Genomic DNA, 19,012 nt, shown 5'->3' with positions numbered 1-19,012 from the left:
ACATAAGCCTAAGACTGAAAATCAGGCTTGTCAGATGCTATATTTTTTCTATCCTGCTCTATGGAGTAGAGAGTTGGTCTCTGACAGAAGGCCACCTGAAGAGACTAGAAGCATTTGAAATGTGGATTTACAGGCGGCTGTTACGTATAAGCTGGGTTGACAAGATCAGAAATGAGGAGGTGATAAGCCGTCTGGGAAAACCAAGGGAAATCATCGAAACAATTAAAAAATTAGAATATTTCGGATATGTGATGCGACACCCAGAAAAATACGGCATACTCCATTTAATCCTCCAGGGAAAGATTGAAGGCAAACGAGGTCCAGGCAGAAGAAGAACATCATGGCTTCAAAATCTAAGGGATTGGTTTGGACAAAACTCAGCAGCACTTTTTCATGCGGCTGCTGATAAAAACAGGATCGCCAACATGGTCGCCAACGTCCAATAACGGATATGGCACAAGAAGAAGAAGGAGGAGGAGGAGGAGGTCCTGTTAAAAATCCCTCACTTGAGTTTCCTGGGCTGTGTTTAAGATAAATTAGCTCCAAGGTTATCCCATTACTTTGAAATATGCTTTTTAATTCCCACAAGGTATTTGAGATTCTTATTCTACCTTGTCTTGATTCTGATTGATTCTGAGTAGACATTATAGAAAGATCTCTTTGCAGTATATTTTCTTACTGCCTATGTGGGCAAGAGAGATGGATACAGGTAGTTGTAGGATTGTAAACTTAATTCTCCTTTTTAGTAAAAGACAAATGTTCTTTACCTAAGACTCCTGATAATGACTGTTACCTAGCAAAATCTTTCAGTCATATTTTCTGAATTTGAAACGAATGTCTAGAGCAGGGGTGTCAAACTGCTGGCCCGTGGGCCGGATGTGTCATGAGGAAACTGTGCCCACCCCATTTCAGGAATGGGGAAAAAGCTCTGATATGTTGCATGAGGTCACGTGATGTCACGAGTTTGACATGTCTGGTCTTGAGAAAATTAAATGGACAGAGCCTTTTATATTTGCAAAACAATTGAAAAAAATAATACACCTTGAAAACTTGTTTGTAGTGAACAAATTTGGCCAAGAAAAATAATAAAAAAAAATCCATTTTCCACATAGTATTCCCCCCTCCCCCAAAACCTCCTTTATTTTCAGAACAAAATTTACTTTTCCTTGCTTGTGTTTTTGCAAATACATGCAAGAAAACAGCCCATGTACAGAAGACCGCACTCTGTAATGTTAGAAAATCAGATATCTGTAGAAGATATACAGCTCTGAAATCATCTTCACATTAATATTTATTACCCGATATGCCAAGACTTCACTATATGTTGAAAATTCCATATCCATATTTTCAAGATATATTGGAAAACTGACAATAGAATGTACGTAGTTTACTTCATTAGGACACCTAAACATTTGCTAATGTATAGAAACAGGATCTCTTGCTCTTAAAATCCTACAAACCTTGTCTGTCACTATTGTATATTGTTTGTTTGCATACAGCTTACTATATGGAACAATGGGACAATCTGTGGCCTTTCAGATGTTTGACTTCTAGCATTTTTGACCATGTATTGATGGTAGAGAATGAAAGTTAAATATCCAACATGGACAAAAAATGTTTTTCTCAGGAACAGTGATGTGGCAGAATTGTGGGTGATTTGTAGCCTTTAAGATGATTTTCTGAACACAATAGTTAAGGTTGTGGCCACATGCACACAGTGTTTTCCTAGCTTTGGGCAAATCAGCTGATACTTTGGGGATACCTAGCCAATTATGGGAACACTGGGGCAAAGGGGGATAGATCTCTCATCAGCCAGTGTTCACTCAAGAGTGTGGCTGATTAATCACAGCTAGGCTAAGAGAATATATTTAATTTTAAACCGAAGGACAAGTAGCTGCAATTACAGTCATCTGGCCAGCACGTCACGTTTTTATGATGGCAGATGGTGGTTAGGTGATGGCAAGAAGGATTAGACAGTAAGGCAGAGAATAATTGAAAAGATGATAGCTAGGAGACAGAGTTGATTACTAAGCGACAGAGAAACCCCAGGGTCTTGCCATAATTGATGAAGGTGCTGCTGCTGAGTTCCCATTGCCCTATGGAGCAAATTGCAAGCAACTACTACAAAGATAGATGGTATGTCCAAAGTATAGACGCATCCATCTCAGTATTTTGCTTATGACTGTACACTGAGTTTTAACTACCCTTTGATTGAAAACAGGCCCTTTTCATTTTGTAGGAGACTATTTGGAACCTACAATATACAAAGGAAGAACTAATGTTGTTAACTTTAGCAAGCACACTTGGTATCTTCTCAGCTCTACCCAAACCTCCTGTTAAATTAAGCCACCCACATTCAAAGGAAGAACTTTTTTTTCTAGTGTTCTTCTCTTTGTTAATTGTAAAATCTGTCTGCTTATGACAGTGCTCTGGTGGAAACGTTCCATCCAGGCACTCCTACTCTGCTCAGATGGTATCAATGTGCAGATGTTGACATTTGCAGTGTTGATCAACTAAACCTAATGGAACTATTCAAGTTGAACTAATGTAGAAAAAGTATTTCCAAATTATTCATTTGTTGGAGAAGAAGAGATGTGCTGCTTATTTGTAAGTCAGTGAGCAAGTCACATTGACATTGTTAAAGCAAAATAAATAAGATACTTCCATAGTGATTAGAGACATATTGAAGAATGCACTTTGAGATTGGTTTTTCTATATTCTGTACACAGTTTTTGATCTTAGTCTTATAAATTGTCACACATAGAAGAGCTATTCTTTTATTCTGTCACACTTTTTATTATATTACATGTTCTATTCTGGCTGTTCTTTTATTCTCTCACTCATATAACCTTTCTTTATTTGTAGATATACTTACGTCTTCAGACTTTCAAAACACAGTAAATTGAAGCATGATTGCTTACTTTACTTTCTAAATGAAGTAAAATCAATGCAATTGGCAGCCAAATTTCTCACCAATTTGATCAGACCCTAGAAAATAGTTATAGTGGGTTTTAAAGAGGTACATAACAGTGGTATACAACAGGGGTCCCCAACCCCCGGGCTGCAGATCACTACTGGGCTACCGAAGCAATGGGCAAACGTGTGAAGCTTCATTTGCAATGGGCGGGATTTAGGCTGTGCGCATGAAATCATCCCCCTGCTGCCGAAGCCGCCATTACTGGTCCATGGAATCAAAAGGTTGGGGACCCCTGGTATTACATAAATATATCAAGTAAAATATCCATGCAAAATAACGTATAAATTAACTCAAATAAAGAATAGCAATACAGGGAGTCCTCAACTTATGACCACAACTGAGCCCAGAATTGATGTTGCTAAGTGAGAAATTTGTTAAGTGAATTTTGCCCCATTCTACAACTCTTCTTGCCATATTTGTTAAGTGAATCACTGCAGTTGTTAAATTAGTAACACAATTGTAAGTGAATATGGTTTTCCCATTGACTTTGCTTGTCAAAATGTCACAAAAGGTGATCACATGACCCAGGACGCTGCAACTGTCATAAATATGAACCAGTTGTCAAGCATCTGAATGTAAATCACATGGCCATGGGGATGCTGCAACAGTCATAAGTGTGAAAAATAGTCATAAGTCACTTTTTTCAGTGCCATTGTAACTTTGAACGGTCACTAAATGAACTGTTGTAAGTCGAGGACCACCTGTACAACCACCACCATAGGCAGGATCATGTGGGGTATTATTTTTAAAACTCTTCGTAATAGTTCCAGAATGTTCGACCCTTTTAAAATCAGGTTCATATACACTCAAGGAATTAAACATTAAACTCCAAAATTGTTCCATCAGCCTCAGGGAGCATTAGAATGAGTTATTGGAATATTCTGCATAACCTGTCATTAATGGCTTACACAATGCCTCTGAGCAGATTTTTTGAACCCTCTCCCACAAGATTCCCAGAATCATACACCAAAATTCACAGGTAAATGTACCTGGAGCCTCAAACAAATGGAACCTCCCAATTACCAACCACCCAACTAACCTGAACTCTACTTACTTTATAATGTCATGAGATCACCGTACCTCCTCTCTGGCTCCCAAGAACTGAAAATAATTCCCTTCCAAAAAATGCAGCCACAAGCCACAAAAATTTAGTTCACTTCATAAATAATGTATAGAACAAAATGCAAATTCATAACAGCTGTTCATTGGTTATTAGATACCGTTGCTCTCCACATCCCTATGGAAATCTTTTTAAAAGAGTGTGAGCGTCCATGGCCATTTCCTGCAAAATGCAACTTTAGTATTACTTTTTAAAGCCCTATGTAGCCTGGGAAGGGATAGAGAACTTGTGGCTATCCAGAAACTGATGAAATGGAAATACTCTTCCTCTTTGGCTATGCCAGCTAAACCTCAGCACAGGAAGTTCAATACATCCAGAAGACCACAGATTCTGCAGCACTAAAGTGCTGCTTGTCTGGGTATAAAGTCACGCATCAAAAGTCTTGATAGGATGTGAGGATCCTCCTGACACCCCCCCCCCTCCTTGCAGAGCTTTGCTTATCAGGAATATGGGAAAAGGTTTTTTCTTCTGACACTCATTGATGGAGGCACATGCTACTTCTGGAATGATGACTGCCTTTCATTCTCTTGGCTTGTAGTGAAGTTCATTAAGGCCTGTCACTTCAACATGAACTTTAACATACAGTAATCTGTTGCAAGAGCCTACAATTTTGTCCATGTGTTTTAAAAGGTTATTTGGGTGGGTCTGATCAATGCTTTTGGGCAGTCTTTGGTCTCTCTCCTGTTTTATCTTATCCATTCATTTCAGCTAATTCTTCCAGTTAGAACTTTCAGCTCTGCTTTTCAATCAAACTGCTGCTTTTTATTTATAGATATTTGCAGCCAGAGCCATATGGCAGCCATTTGAGGGTAACTTGATCCCATGCAGTCAGTTTCTGTGCATGAATAACACCATCGTGTGAATGGGATGGTTGCACTTGGTGAAACATTTTTACAACAGATGCACATTTCAATAACTGTATATTGATATTAAAATTTAATTTATTTTTGTGTAAAACCACAGTAATTGAAGCTGAAGTACAATGTATTCCATAATGGAAAAAAGGGACAACTAAAGCAAGGCAGAAGCCAGCATAACTTTCTGCTAGTGTCCAGGAAGGTTTAAAAGTTCCAAAGATTTTATTCAGAAAATGGAAGGCCTGACATAACTAAGAGAACAGAAAGGAACATAAGCTCTGGCAGGAAAAAAAACATTCAGGTTTTAAACGTTTAAAAAATCCAAAGAGAGAGAAGAGAGAGAATCTAAATCTGAGGAGCATATGGCAAAACTCATTGAGATAAACAATAAGAACTTCCTTTAAATTGATTCAAAGCATAAAACCAGCTAACCAGAGAAGAAGTTGTGCTGTTAAATCATGAAGAAGTGAAAGGAATAGTCAAGGAAGGTACAGACTTTTCTGCTGTGCCCCACACTTTATAGAACACCCCTTCCCTCAAGGTGAAATTGGCTTCACCCCTTTTAGCTGCCCAGAGGTTCCCCCAAGACCTGGGGACTGGTGAAATATTGTTGTATCAGCAGTCCCAGGGGATTAGTGAGATATAGAGATGGCTCCTGGATAATTAACACTTCCTTTTTGCCTAATTTCTTTTTATTGTTTTTTGTGCTTTTTATAATTTTTTTTAATATTAATAATATTAACATTAATTTGTATATCTCTTTTTAACTTGGTTTATGCCACCCAGAGTCATTTGATTGTGACATGTCTCTCTCTCTCTCTCTCTCTCTCTCTCTCTCTCTCTCTCTCTCTCTCTGTCTCTGTGTGTGTGTGTGTGTGTGTGTGTGTGTATTGTTATTAAATAAATAATAGTCTGCAGAGAACCTGAATTTATTCTATCTTTACTACAGATACAGGACAAATCCTTGAGCCTATATAGACATTTTCAGAAAAGGAATGTATCTGAAGAAAACAGATATTCTAGGCTGTATTTAGAAAGTGTATATCATGAAGCATTGATAGTACTTATTAAGTCCTTGGGTTGACAATAACTGAGAGACAGACATTCTGTTAACAGGAACCTTCTTTTATTGCTTCCAAACTTCTACAACGCTCCGCGAGCACACAGAGCTCTCACTCGCGTACTTTTCAGCAGCAGAACGCAGTCCGGGTAAACTTGTTACTTCCTCCCGCGCGCTTGGTTCCTTGCGCATGCGCGCAGGCTGGCGCCGGTTGGTCTGGTCCCGGGCAGCTTCCAGCAACCCGTTGCCATGGCAACGACCGAGCTGCTGCTGCAGGCCCAGGACACAACACCCCTTCACCCCCAGATAAAACTTACCCACAACATACACATACAATACTCATATACATATGTGGATTTTCCTACATATACTGAACACCTTAACGGTACCCTACTCTTGTTAATACATAATGTAACACTCTGCCCACACATTACTAGCAGGTTGACAACAACCGTACAAACTCCTCCAAATATTGTGGAGGCCGTTTGCTACGTTGCGACCTCCTCGGACCCGGGGAGCATCCTCGGCTTCCTTGCGTACACGGTGTAGCGGGGCAGACGCCTCTTTGATACCCTGGTGATCCTAGTGACCTGTCGTCAGGTGCCTGGCCTGCTTGCTTGCCCACCGGGCTACACAGACCTGGACCTTGCTCCTTGCCACTTTGTGGCAATCTGTCTACAGCCATACTATCCGGGCCCTCAGAACACCATTCCCCATCACTCGGGACTGTGGAATTCTCCAGGTCCACAATGGACCAGTCTTGGCTGCACTGTTGTGCACTTCCAAGCCCTCTGACCAGGTTGTCATTGGCTTTTGTAGGGTACCCACAACCAACCACTCTTGGGCCTGTGCTGTATGAAGCAGAGTCATGATTCGCCTCTCCGGCTACATTTTTTTTTTTTTTTATTTTACATAAACTTATATGCCGCCCTTCTCCCTATAGGACTCAGGGCGGCTTACAGCATATTAAAACACACAAACGCCATCCCCCATAAAACCAATTAAAAACCAAATATTTGTCGCTGTATAGTTATTAAGATTCGAATTAAAATTGTCCCTATTTAAAATTCTCCCTAGGCCAGACCCGCTNACGAGAGCCTGAGTGACTGTGCGCAGAGCGTCCCGGTCCAGAAAAGGGCGCAACTGGTGGATCAGGCGAACCTGATAAAACGCCCCCCTGGTCACGGCCGACAAATGATCTTCCAGTGTCAGCCGTGGATCCAGGAGGACACCCAAGTTGCGCGCCCTCTCTGAGGGGGCCAAAATTTCGCCCCCTATAGACAGCGATGTGTAGACGTTCTGGCTGGAGCATCTAATGATTGCTGTACCGGTTCATGTTCCCATGAACTCCCATTTGGTACACTTGCGGAACCCTCGGACAAACCTCCCTTTGTTCCCTCCAGGTCCCCCTCCCCCCCAGAGAAGACTCAGGTACAGGAGAAGGAGAGTCCAGTCTGTTCCTCAGCTGATCAATATGTCGCCGCAGGATGCGGCCGTCCTGCACCGAAACCTCATAAGACAAGGGCCCGGTAACCTTTCAGACGATCGCGGGAATCCACGGGTGATCAGGACCATAATTCCGGGTCCAAACCAGAGAGCCCACAGTTAAACACCATGGTGTCCGTGGTTGGAAGCCCAAGGGTGCCAACCGATCAGGATGCAACCTGTCCAGTTTAGTGGTCAGTCTGCGACCCCAGCGGAGTTCTGCTGGGCTTTTCCAAGTAGCAACTGAAGGTGTGGTGCGGTGTGCCAAAAGAAAATCAGCCAACCTGTGGTGCCAATCCCCGTAGGTCAACTTCTTCAAGGCATCTTTAGTGACGCGCACCATTCTTTCAGCCATGCCGTTGGTGGACGGGTGAAAAGGCGCCGATGTCGCATGCCGAATCAAGTTAGCTTGAAGGAAAGCCTGGAATTCCGCCGACTTGAACTGCGGCCCGTTATTGGAAACCAAGACATCTGGCAACCCGTGAGCAGCAAAAATTCCTCGCAATACCTGGATGGTCCTGGCAGTAGTAGTAGACGAGACAGGCACAACTTCTAGCCACTTGGAATGGCTATCCACAAGCACCAAGAAGAATTGCCCCTGAAATGGCCCAGCATAGTCTACGTGTACGCGGGACCATGGCATAAGGGTTGCCTCCCACTTGTGTACTGGGGCCTGCGGCATCTCCGGCCGTGAACATTGGCAAGGGTGACACCCATGCACATGGGCCTCAATGTCCCTGTCTAGCCCAGGCCATCACAAGTGGCTGCGCGCTAGCGCCTTCATCCGGACTATGCCAGGATGGCCCTCGTGGAGAGAAGACAAGATCCTTGACCTCAATGAGGAAGGAATCACCACCCTGCTGCCCCACAGCAAGCAACTCTTAAAGGTGGATAACTCATGCCTTTTTAGCCAGAAACACTGGAACTCAGGACCAGGGCTTCTGTCAGGCCAACCCGATAAGACCCAGGAGAGCACACGATGCAGTGTGGCATCAGTGGCGGTTTCAGCCGCCACATCCCTCACATTAAGTGGAGATTCCGGCAGCTCCTGAATAGATAAAAGGTTAACGGCAGGAGCGGGGTCTGCCTCAATAGTTGGCAGAGGAAGCCTACTGAGACCATCTGCATGGCCCATTTCCTTGCCAGGTTTGTGAAATAAAGAAAAATCATAGGCTGACAAAAAATAGACCACCTTAACATTCTAGGGGATATGATATGGGGAGTTTGTTTACTTGTAGTAAACAATCCCAATAGCGGTTTATGGTCCGTGTAGACCGTAAAATGCCTGCCATAGAGGAAATCATGGAATTTTTTAACTCCTGCTACTATTGCCAATGCCTCTCTGTCTATTTGAGCGTAATTTCGCTCAGCAGAAGACAGAGTTCTAGAATAGTAAGCAACAGGAACCTGAGTTCCATCCGCTCTTAAATGGCTGAGAACAGCACCCACCCCATAAGGAGATGCATCACAGGCGATGCATACAGGCAGTTTCTCGTTAAAATGAGCAAGTACATCATGAGATGTAAGCAAGGCCTTGACCTCATTGAAACTCCGCTCGTGGACTGTGGTCCACTGCCAGACTGCTTCCTTTTCTAGCAGCCTATGTAAGGGCTCAGCCACAGCAGCCTTGTGAGATAGGAAAGCATTGTAAAAATTAAGAAGACCTAGAAAAGCCTGCAGTTCACCCTTTGACTTAGGCCGAGGAGCCTGCTGAATGGCCTTCAACTTAGACTCTGCAGGATGAATGCCTTGGGCATCTATTCTGAAACCCAAAAAATCTGTAGAAATAACCCCTATTTTACACTTGTTCTTTTTAAGCTTTAAACCTGCTCTTCTGAACCGCAGCAACACAGCCCTCAATCTTTCTGCTAAATTTTCTATGGATTCTCCCGCAATGAGAACATCATCAAAATAAGGGCAGACCCCTGGAATGCCCCTCAGTGTGCTCTCCATAACGCTTTGGAATATGCCAGGTGCAACATTCATTCCAAATTGTAGTCTGTTTACCCTGAATGCACCCCTGTGCATTACAATAGTCTGTGCCTCAGCAGCTGCTTTATCAACAGGTAACTGTTGATATGCCTGAGCCAAGTCAAGCTTTGCAAAAATCTTTCCTCCCTTAAGTGAAGCCAGAATGTGGCTAACCACTGGGACGGGGTATGCGTGCTGTTGTAATGCCTTATTTAAAGTGCACTTATAATCAGCACATATGCGTATGTCCCCATTAGCCTTCAGAGGCGTAACTATGGGGGTCTCCCATGGACTTGAATCCACAGGCTCTAAAACGCCCTGTTGGATCAACTTATCCAACTCGGCATCAATTTTTCCTTTTAGGGCAAATGGCACCCTTCTAGCCTTTACCCTAATAGGTGTGACATTAGGGTCAAGCCTCAATGAAACTGGAGTTCCTTTGTATGATCCTAGCTCTGAACTAAACACATCTGCAAATTCCTCACAGACTCCTGCTAGGTTTACTGTTTGCAAACTGTGCAACCCTATAACCTGAATTCCCAAAGCCTCAAACCAATCGAGTCCTATAAGACTCGTTCTGTCACCCCCCACAACCAGTACATCTAGAAGACCTTCAAAACTCTTGTGTTGTACCTTCAGGGTGGCCTCCCCCCTTACACACACTTTAGAATTTTGGAAGTCTGTCAAGATTATATTGGAGGGCCTCAATTTCACCTGAACCCCACTGCTATTGCAGATCTTCCTGAATGTGGATAGGGAGATGATTGAAAGAGCGGATCCAGTATCCAGCTCCATGACTAAGGGAACTCCTTGCAGTCTCACCTTAAGAGACAACTTCTTTTTAAGTGGCTTGTGCGTACCTGTTCTGCAAACACTTCTGCGTGACTCGCAAAACCCCACCCTGTTTTGGCTAGGGACCTTATTACCTTTCAGGTGCAATTCTTCTCGATGTTGTACCTTTTTTTGTCCAAGGCAAACAGCTGCTATGTGACCTTTTCTTCCGCACGCTCTGCAGACGGCTGAACGAAACTTGCAGTCAGCCCTCTTGTGGCGACCTCCACACCCGAAGCATTTGGGCCCTCTTGAAGCTTTGTCTTTGCTTCCTTTTTGTTTCCCTTCTGTAGATGGGAAAAGATGATCCACCTCTTCTTCAGGATCTTCCTCAGCGTCTTCGTGCGCTTCTTCTAGGTGCACAGAAGCTTCTTCTGCACCATTCTTGTTAGGCCGCATGTGCCTGACAGCCCCGCCTGCCGCCTCCTCAGCCGTGACCTCTCTCACAGCATCTTGGAACGATAAATCTTTTTTTGCAAAAAGTTTTTGCTGTAGGCCTCTGTCTCTTAGCCCACACACAAAACGGTCCCGGAGTCTCTCTTCTAAATCCTTAAACTCACAGTGTTTGGCTGCTCTCCTCAGGGCTGCAAGGAATTCTTTGGCTGATTCCCCTGCCTTCTGGTCTCTCTGTCCAAAATTATGTCTCCACGCCATTATAGACATCTCCGGTTGGAAATGCTCCCTCAGTAAATTCTTCAAGTCTGTGTAATTTACAGACTCTAAGGGAGCCGGTGCTGCCAAGTTCTCTGCAATCTCGAATACATCTTGGCCACATACACACAGCAGGGTTGCAGCCTTAAGGCCATCTTCTCTAATTTGATTGACTCTAAAATACGTTTCTATTCTGGCCACGTAAGACTCCCATCTTTCTGGCCGGCTTGCATCAAATTCTTCTATTCTCCCAATTTTAGCCATCTTGTAAACTATTTAGGAAGGGGTCTTTTAGCCAGCTTACCTCCAGCGACGCTGTACTGGCAGGCCTGAGGCTGTTAGACGCTGTCTTCCTTGCTCCAAGGACTCCTCAGGTAAGACTTACAGCTTCCCTTTCCAGCTTGCAAGTAGAATCCCACCTTCGTCGCCAGTATTAAGTCCTTGGGTTGACAATAACTGAGAGACAGACATTCTGTTAACAGGAACCTTCTTTTATTGCTTCCAAACTTCTACAACGCTCCGCGAGCACACAGAGCTCTCACTCGCTTACTTTTCAGCAGCAGAACGCAGTCCGGGTAAACTTGTTACTTCCTCCCGCGCGCTTGGTTCCTTGCGCATGCGCGCAGGCTGGCGCCGGTTGGTCTGGTCCCAGGCAGCTTCCAGCAACCCGTTGCCATGGCAACGACCGAGCTGCTGCCGCAGGCCCAGGACACAACAGTACTCACCTGAGAATCCTTAAAGAAATGTGAAATTGCCCTCTTCTTAACAAAAAAGATATAATTTGTCCATCAGATCAGGCTCCCTAGCAAAGGGACTGCAAGACATCTACCATGACACAAATTTTTGAACAGGGACCCAAGGAAGATCTAGGAAATGATATATTGGTCATATAAATAAATACATGTGCTAGAAATCGCTAGAGGTTGCTTTAAAAATTAGAATAATTGATCATATAGAAGAATAAGCCTTGCAAAAAGGAAATTAGCATGGATTCCATAAAATGTAAATCCTGCCTCACCAAATTTATAAAGAAGGCAGCCCTGTCCACACCAAACACTTGCATTTTCAAAATACCTTTTAGAGAATTCTTCATCAAAGGTTCTTGAGTAAACTCAGGATCAGAGGGTCTGTCTTTTAAGAGCTTGAAATAGTTATAAAGCAGACAGGAAAGAATAAGAATAAATTAGTCATTTTCTCAATACAATCAGAGAAGAATCCCAAAAATCTGTATTATAACTTTTTTTTAACTCATAATTTGCTGCTTAAGGATGAGCAGGCAGAGATATGGCACAGGTGGCCAGATTCTGTGCAGCAGCATTGGGGATTCGCCAGAAACATAAATAATCATTTTAGATCTTTTTAATAATCTTTTAAAATTGATTTTATTACGTGTTTTATCCAGTTTTAGACTATACTCATTGTATTTTTAGTGTCAGGTCAGTATGATCAGTTTTCTGAAGATAGCTTGTTTTTGATATACTGCCTGTAAAACTAGGCAGACCTTGGTCGTCCATTGATTGCATCATTGATTGTGATGTATTGCTATGTCCTCTTGTGATGGCTCTGTCTAGTTTTGTTTTATTTGGATGTTTGATTTATGTATCGCCTTTGGCTGTAATAATAAAAATAACTCATAATTGAAGCAGAGAGCTAACTAGTGGACAATGCTAAACAACTGAGGTGGTAAATATCAAAAGTGATCATGAAGATGTTTTTAAATTCATTGCCTACTATAGTCATCTAAATGGCAAATGTATCTGTCAGGATCCAGTTATATTTCCTTTCTATCTATCTCCTCTAATCTAAAACCAATTATTACTATTTCCTGGGTCCTGCCATACTCCCAAGGGGGAGGGGGGACATGCAGAGGGGTTTTATTACTTTCACTTCCTCCATTCACTGCAAAGTAACCTTTTGTTTATTCGCTTCTACTAACCATTACAATGGAACCATTTGACTCTTATCCTATGTTCCTTTGAACTTCTCTTCCTTACCAGGAAACTAGAAAAAAAAGGGGGGGGTGAAAAGACACAGACCTCCAGAATCTGGTTTATTTCTCCATCGTCAAGATAAACTCTGAAGAGCTGGTGAATGATCGTGGGGCCAGTTTGATGTTATCTTTCATGGGTTTAAGACCTAGAGAATTGCTGGCCTGAGTCGGCCGGAAGGAATGTGGGGAAGAGTTTGCTTAGGAACACTTTAAAACATCAATGTATAAGGGAATCCCTCAGATCCTGTCTATTATGCTTACTATCAATTTCTTTTAATAAAAGTTCCTGTTGGAAGAGACTGTTTCCAAGAATTCTGCTTTCTTAAGATGTGGATTGAAGTGGTTCTTACATTAGACAGGATCTGAGGGATTCCCTTATAGGCCGCAGATTGGGTGGTGAACTTGCACGATTCCGATGCCCCAGAGCTCAATGACTTCAACCGTTTCATGTCCTCTCTGGTGAGGCGTTTTGAGGACCCCCTGGCTGATCGCAAAGCCCGCAAAAGAATCAAAACGGTGAGGCAAGGAAGACGCCCAGTAGCCGAATACACACAAGAATTCTGGACCATTGCCAGCAAGCTGAACTGGCCGGAAGACATCCTCCTTAGCCATTTCAAAGACGGCCTAAATTACGACCTGTATGACGCTTGCCTGCCCCGGGGGGACCCACACCACCTCGACGAATGGTACATCCTGGCAGAGGACGCAGAGATCGACCACTGAAGAGGCACTGCCAAGGAAAACCATGGGGTCACTCGCCGCCTGAGCCGACGCACAGGCCAGTGAAGCCACCGGCTATGGCCAAGAAGCCGAAGGGCTGTTTCAAATGCAGGAGAGAGGGGCATCGGGCCGTAGAATGCTGCTCGAAAGCCCCTCAGCACAACCCAGACCGATCACCGACCTGGAAATCCAGGAAGTCCCCAGCCAAGCCAAAAGAAGCCACTATGAGAGCGAGAGAGGCTGTGGAGCTCCCAACCTCTGCCCAACGTGGGGAGGGAACTCGTGTCTACACCACAGGGCCAGTGGACACCTCAGACGACAGCTCAGAGGGTGAACCCCTGGTAAGTGGACCCATCACACCTCTTCTCAAGACAGTGACTATATTAGCCCCCTCTATGCCCGAAGCTGGATTTGTAAAAATATTACACTTAATTAAAAGGCAATGTTGATGGCCATCCATGAAAAAGGACATAGAAAGTTACGTGGCCAGCTGCCCAACATGCGCAAATGCAAAGAGGTTGCAAGGGAAATCACCTGGACTGTTACAAACAGTGGCAAATCCCTCAGCCCCCTGGAGGGAAATAGCCATGGATTTTATAGTGGAACTACCAGAAAGCAATGGAAACACTGTCATCTGAACGGTTACGGACTTGTTTTCCAAACAAGTGCACTTTATCCCTTGCCAAAAGATCCCCACCGCAAAAGCCTTGGCGAAACATTTGGTGCAGCACATTTACCGATTGCATGGAGCACCCCAACGCATCATAGGTGATAGGGGAGTGCAATTTACATCAGCATTTTGGAAGGAATTTTTATCCCTCTTAGGAACCACTCAGGGACTGTCATCTAGTCATCATCCTCAGGGGAATGGTCAATCAGAACGTTATAACTCAGTACTTGAGCAATATTTAAGATGCTTTCTTAATTTCCAGCAGTTGAATTGGACAGACCTACTCCCTTTCGCAGAAGTCGCTTACAATAACGCAGTCCACTCCAGCACAGGCTACACTCCTTTTCAAATAGCCAATGGTCAAAGTTTCAACCCCATGCCAGAATTAGTCCCAAACGAACCAGGAAGCCCATCACTGAAAGAGCGGATAGAACAATTACAAAACACCTGGCCAATAGTTAGAAAAGCCTTAGACGAAGCTAGGCAAGCATACAAAGCACAAGCAGATAAAAAAAGAGTTGAACCCACACCAGTCATTTTAGGAGAAATGGTATATTTGTCTACAAAATACCTAAAATCCCTACAACCTTGTAAAAAACGTGGACCAAAATATACAGGACCTTTTCCAATTAAAAGAATCATAAACCCAGTAACAGTAGAATTAGAATTACCCAAAAATCTCAGGCAAATACACCCAATCTTTCACTGCAGTTTACTGAAAAGAGAACAACAGTCACCCTTACAGCCAAAAATACCCCCCACCTCCAATCATGGTGGAAGGAGAACAACACTTCGAAATAAAGGAAATCCTGGAGTCTAGGAGATATCATGGGGCAACTCAATACCTAGTAGCATGGAAACAGTTCCCCCTCCTCACAAAACGAGTGGGTTCATAAACGTCATGTCAGAGCCCCAAAGCTGTTAAAGAAGTTTCATACAGAGTATCCTAACAAGCCAGACTAACTTTTATACCTGTTTTGTTTTCTCTACAGGTGGATCTCTCTTATTTTTAAGGGGGGCAGGATGTCAGAATCCAGTTGTATTTCATTTCTACCTATCTTCTCTGATATAAAACCAATTCTTACTCTCTCCTGGATTCTGTCATATTACTAATGGGGAGGAGGGCATGCATGGGGTTTTTTATTACTTTCACTTCCTCTATTCACTACAAAGTAACCTTTTGTTGATTCGCTTTGGGTCTGCTAACCATAGCAATATAGCCATTTGCCTTTCATCCTATGCCCCTCTGAACTTCTCATCCTTACCGGGAAACTAGAAAAGCAGGGGGGGGGGTGTGTGAAAAGACCTCCGGAACCTGGTTTATTTCTCTGTCATCAAGATAAACTCTGAAGAGCTGGTGAATGATCCTGGAGCCGGTTTGATGTTATCTTTCATGGGTTTAACACCTAGAGAATTGCCAGCCTGAGTCAGCTGGAAGGAATGTGGGGAGGAGTTTGCTTAGGGACACTTTAAAACATTGATGTATAAGGGAATCCCTCAGATCCTGTCTATTATGCCTACTATCAATTTCTTTTAATAAAAGTTCCTGTTGGAAGAAACTGTTTCCAAGAGTTCTGCTTTCTTAAGATGTGGATTGAAGTGGTTCCTTACAGTATCTCAGTTTATGTAAGTGTAAAATGATTTTAGGATAAACCATTTTACATTAGGGCAAAAGCCTATCTGTTCATGTATACACCTCAGTAGCTATTTATATAATTAAGAAAAGTATCCTGATGTCATAGTGGTTGCCTCAGTGAAGATGTTGATAAAGTGTACAGCAACTGTGAAAAAAACAGCATGCATGCCAAGTGTCATTAGGAAACAGTGTTAAATAAAAGTGTCAATACTATAATATCTTTAATTCTCTTATTCAAATTTGTGTTGTGTCTGTATCTGGAACAATGTAAGTTCTGGTCACATTTGAACTCAAATATATCCTGCCTTTTCAGTCAGTGTATGTCCTTAGTAATACCATACCCTTTGTGATTCCATTAACCCCAATTTTGCAAACCTTTCATAAATATTGAAGATGGGGAGAGGGGTATTTCTGGGCTTGTGGGTCGGGTACTTAATTGGAGCCCATGTCATTGGGATTCTGAGTTTATTATAGATTGGTTTTATCTCTGCAATCTTTATAGGATTTTTTATGCTGTTTTGATGTTATTTAGGAATTATGCTTTACATACTAGAGCTGTTATGGTGAGATAGGCAGCCATATATATCAAATCAAATCAATGAGTACATAAAATGAGTACATATGAGTACATTGTACATGAGTACAATGAGTACATAAAAGGGAGAAAAAATGACATTGCCACAGGTGTATACTATAGGCCACCCAACCAAACAGAGGAAATAGATGAACTTTTTGCTAGTCAGCTTACTAAGGTATGTAGGAAGCACATCACAATAGTAATGGAGAACTTTAACTACCCTGACATCAACTGGGAGACAAACTCTGCACCAAGTGGAAGATCAAACAGATTCCTGACAAACCTAGCAGACAACTTTGTCTCCCAAAAAAGTAGAGAAGGGAACTAGGGGATTAGCCATTTTGGATCTAATTCTCACTAAGAGATGAAATGATAGAAGGTGTTGAAGCCACAGGAACTTTGGGAGGTAGTGATCATGCAATAATGGAATTCAACATTGTGGAAGCACAAGCAATAGAACACAGTCAAACTAGAGTCTTGGACTTCAAAAGAGCTAATTTCAATAAATTTAGAGAGGGCTTGGGAAGGATTCCATGGATGAGAATCCTCAAGAGGAAAACAACTCAAGAAGCTTGGGAAATTTTGAAAAGTGAGATAATAAAAGCCCAGTCTAGCACAATACCAACAAAGAGGAAAAATAACAGCTCTCAAAAGAAACCAGCATAACTGCATAAAGAACTCTCTGATAAATTGAAAGATAGAAAGAACAAGTATAGAAAGTGGAAAGAGGGGCACATAACTAAGTCAGAATATCAGCAAAGAGCCCGAGCCTGCAAAGATGAAGTGAGGAAAGCTAAGGCTCATAATGAACTAAGGCTTGCAACCAAAGTCAAAAATAACAAAAAAAGCTTCTTTCAACATGTAAAAAACAAGAAAAAAATGAAGGAAATGATTGGTCCATTAGTGGGTGAAAGTGGCCAGAAGGTGACAAGCAATAGGGAGAATGCAGAACTATTTAACTCGTTTTTTGCATCTGTCTTTACACAAAGGGAAAAAACAGACAAACCTATCAAAAATAGTGCCATAAAAGACAGAATAGAAACATAAGTTAAGATAGGCAAGAAAACGGTAAGTGAGCACCTGTCCAGCCTAGACGAGTTCAAATCACCAGGACCAGATGGATTACACCCCAAGGTTCTCAAGGAACTGGCAGATGTGATCTCAGAACCACTGAACTATATTTTTCAAAGATCCTGGAGCACTGGGGAACTATCAGAGGACTGGAAAAGAGCTGATGTAGTTCCCATCTTCAAAAAAAGGAAAAAAATGGATCCAGGAAATTACAGACCCATCAGCCTGACTTCAATACCTGGGAAGATTCTGGGAAAGATAATCAAACAACGAATCAGCGAACACCTAGAAGCAAACAAAGTCATTACTAAAAGCCAACATGGGTTTGTCAAAAACAGATCATGCCAGACAAATCTTATTGCATTCTTTGACCAAGTGACAAAATTAGTGGATCAGAGGAATACTGTGGATATAATTTACTTGAATTTCAGTAAGGCATTTGATAAAGTAGATCACAACCTACTACTCGATAAGATGGAAAAATGTGGGTTAGACAGCATCACCACCAGATGGATTCGTAGCTGGCTGATCGGCCGTACTCAGCATGTGGTCCTCAATGGAACCGCATCTACATGGAGGGAAGTGTGTAGTGGGGTGCCCCAGGGCTCTGTTCTGGGCCCAGTGCTCTTCATCATCTTCATCAACGATTTGGACGAGGGGATAGATGGGGAACTCATCAAATTTGCAGACAACACCAAGCTGGCAGGAACAGCCAACACTCCAGAAGACAGGCTTAAGATACAGGAGGATCTGGACAGACTTGAACACTGGGTGCTATCTAACAAAATAAAATTCAATGGTGAAAAAAGTAAGGTTCTACATTTAGGCAAGAAAAACCAAATGTACAGGTATAGTATAGGGAGTACCTTGCTCAATAGTAGTAACTATGAAAGGGATCTCGCAGTCCTAGTGGACAATCCTTTAAATATGAGCCAGCAGTGTGCTGCAGCTGCCAAAAAAGCCAACACAGCGCTGGGCTGCATTAACAGAGGGATAGAATCAAGATCACGTGAAGTGTTAATACCACTTTACAATGCCTTGGTAAGGCCACACTTGGAATACTGCATCCAGTTTTGGTCACCACAATGTAAAAAAGATGTTGAGACTCTAGAAAGAGTACAGAGAAGAGCAACAATGATGATTAGGGGACTGGAGGCTAAAACATATAAGGAACGGTTGCTGGAATTAGGTATGTCTAGTTTAACGAAGAGAAGGGCGAGGGGGGAACAGGATAGCAGTGTTCCAATAACTCAGGGGCTGCCACAAAGAAGAGGGAGTCAAGCTATTTTCCAAAGCACCTGAAGGCAGAACAAGAAGCAACTGATGAAAACTAATCAAGGAGAGAAGCAACCTAGAACTAAAGAGAAACTTCCTGATAGTTGGAACAATTAACCAG

This window comes from Protobothrops mucrosquamatus, unplaced genomic scaffold (assembly GCF_001527695.2).
Source record: "Protobothrops mucrosquamatus isolate PMUCROS unplaced genomic scaffold, P.Mucros_1.0 scaffold_156, whole genome shotgun sequence".
Taxonomy (NCBI): domain Eukaryota; kingdom Metazoa; phylum Chordata; class Lepidosauria; order Squamata; family Viperidae; genus Protobothrops; species Protobothrops mucrosquamatus.
The sequence above is the reverse complement of the archived record's forward strand: the minus strand, read 5'-3'. Positions refer to the sequence as shown.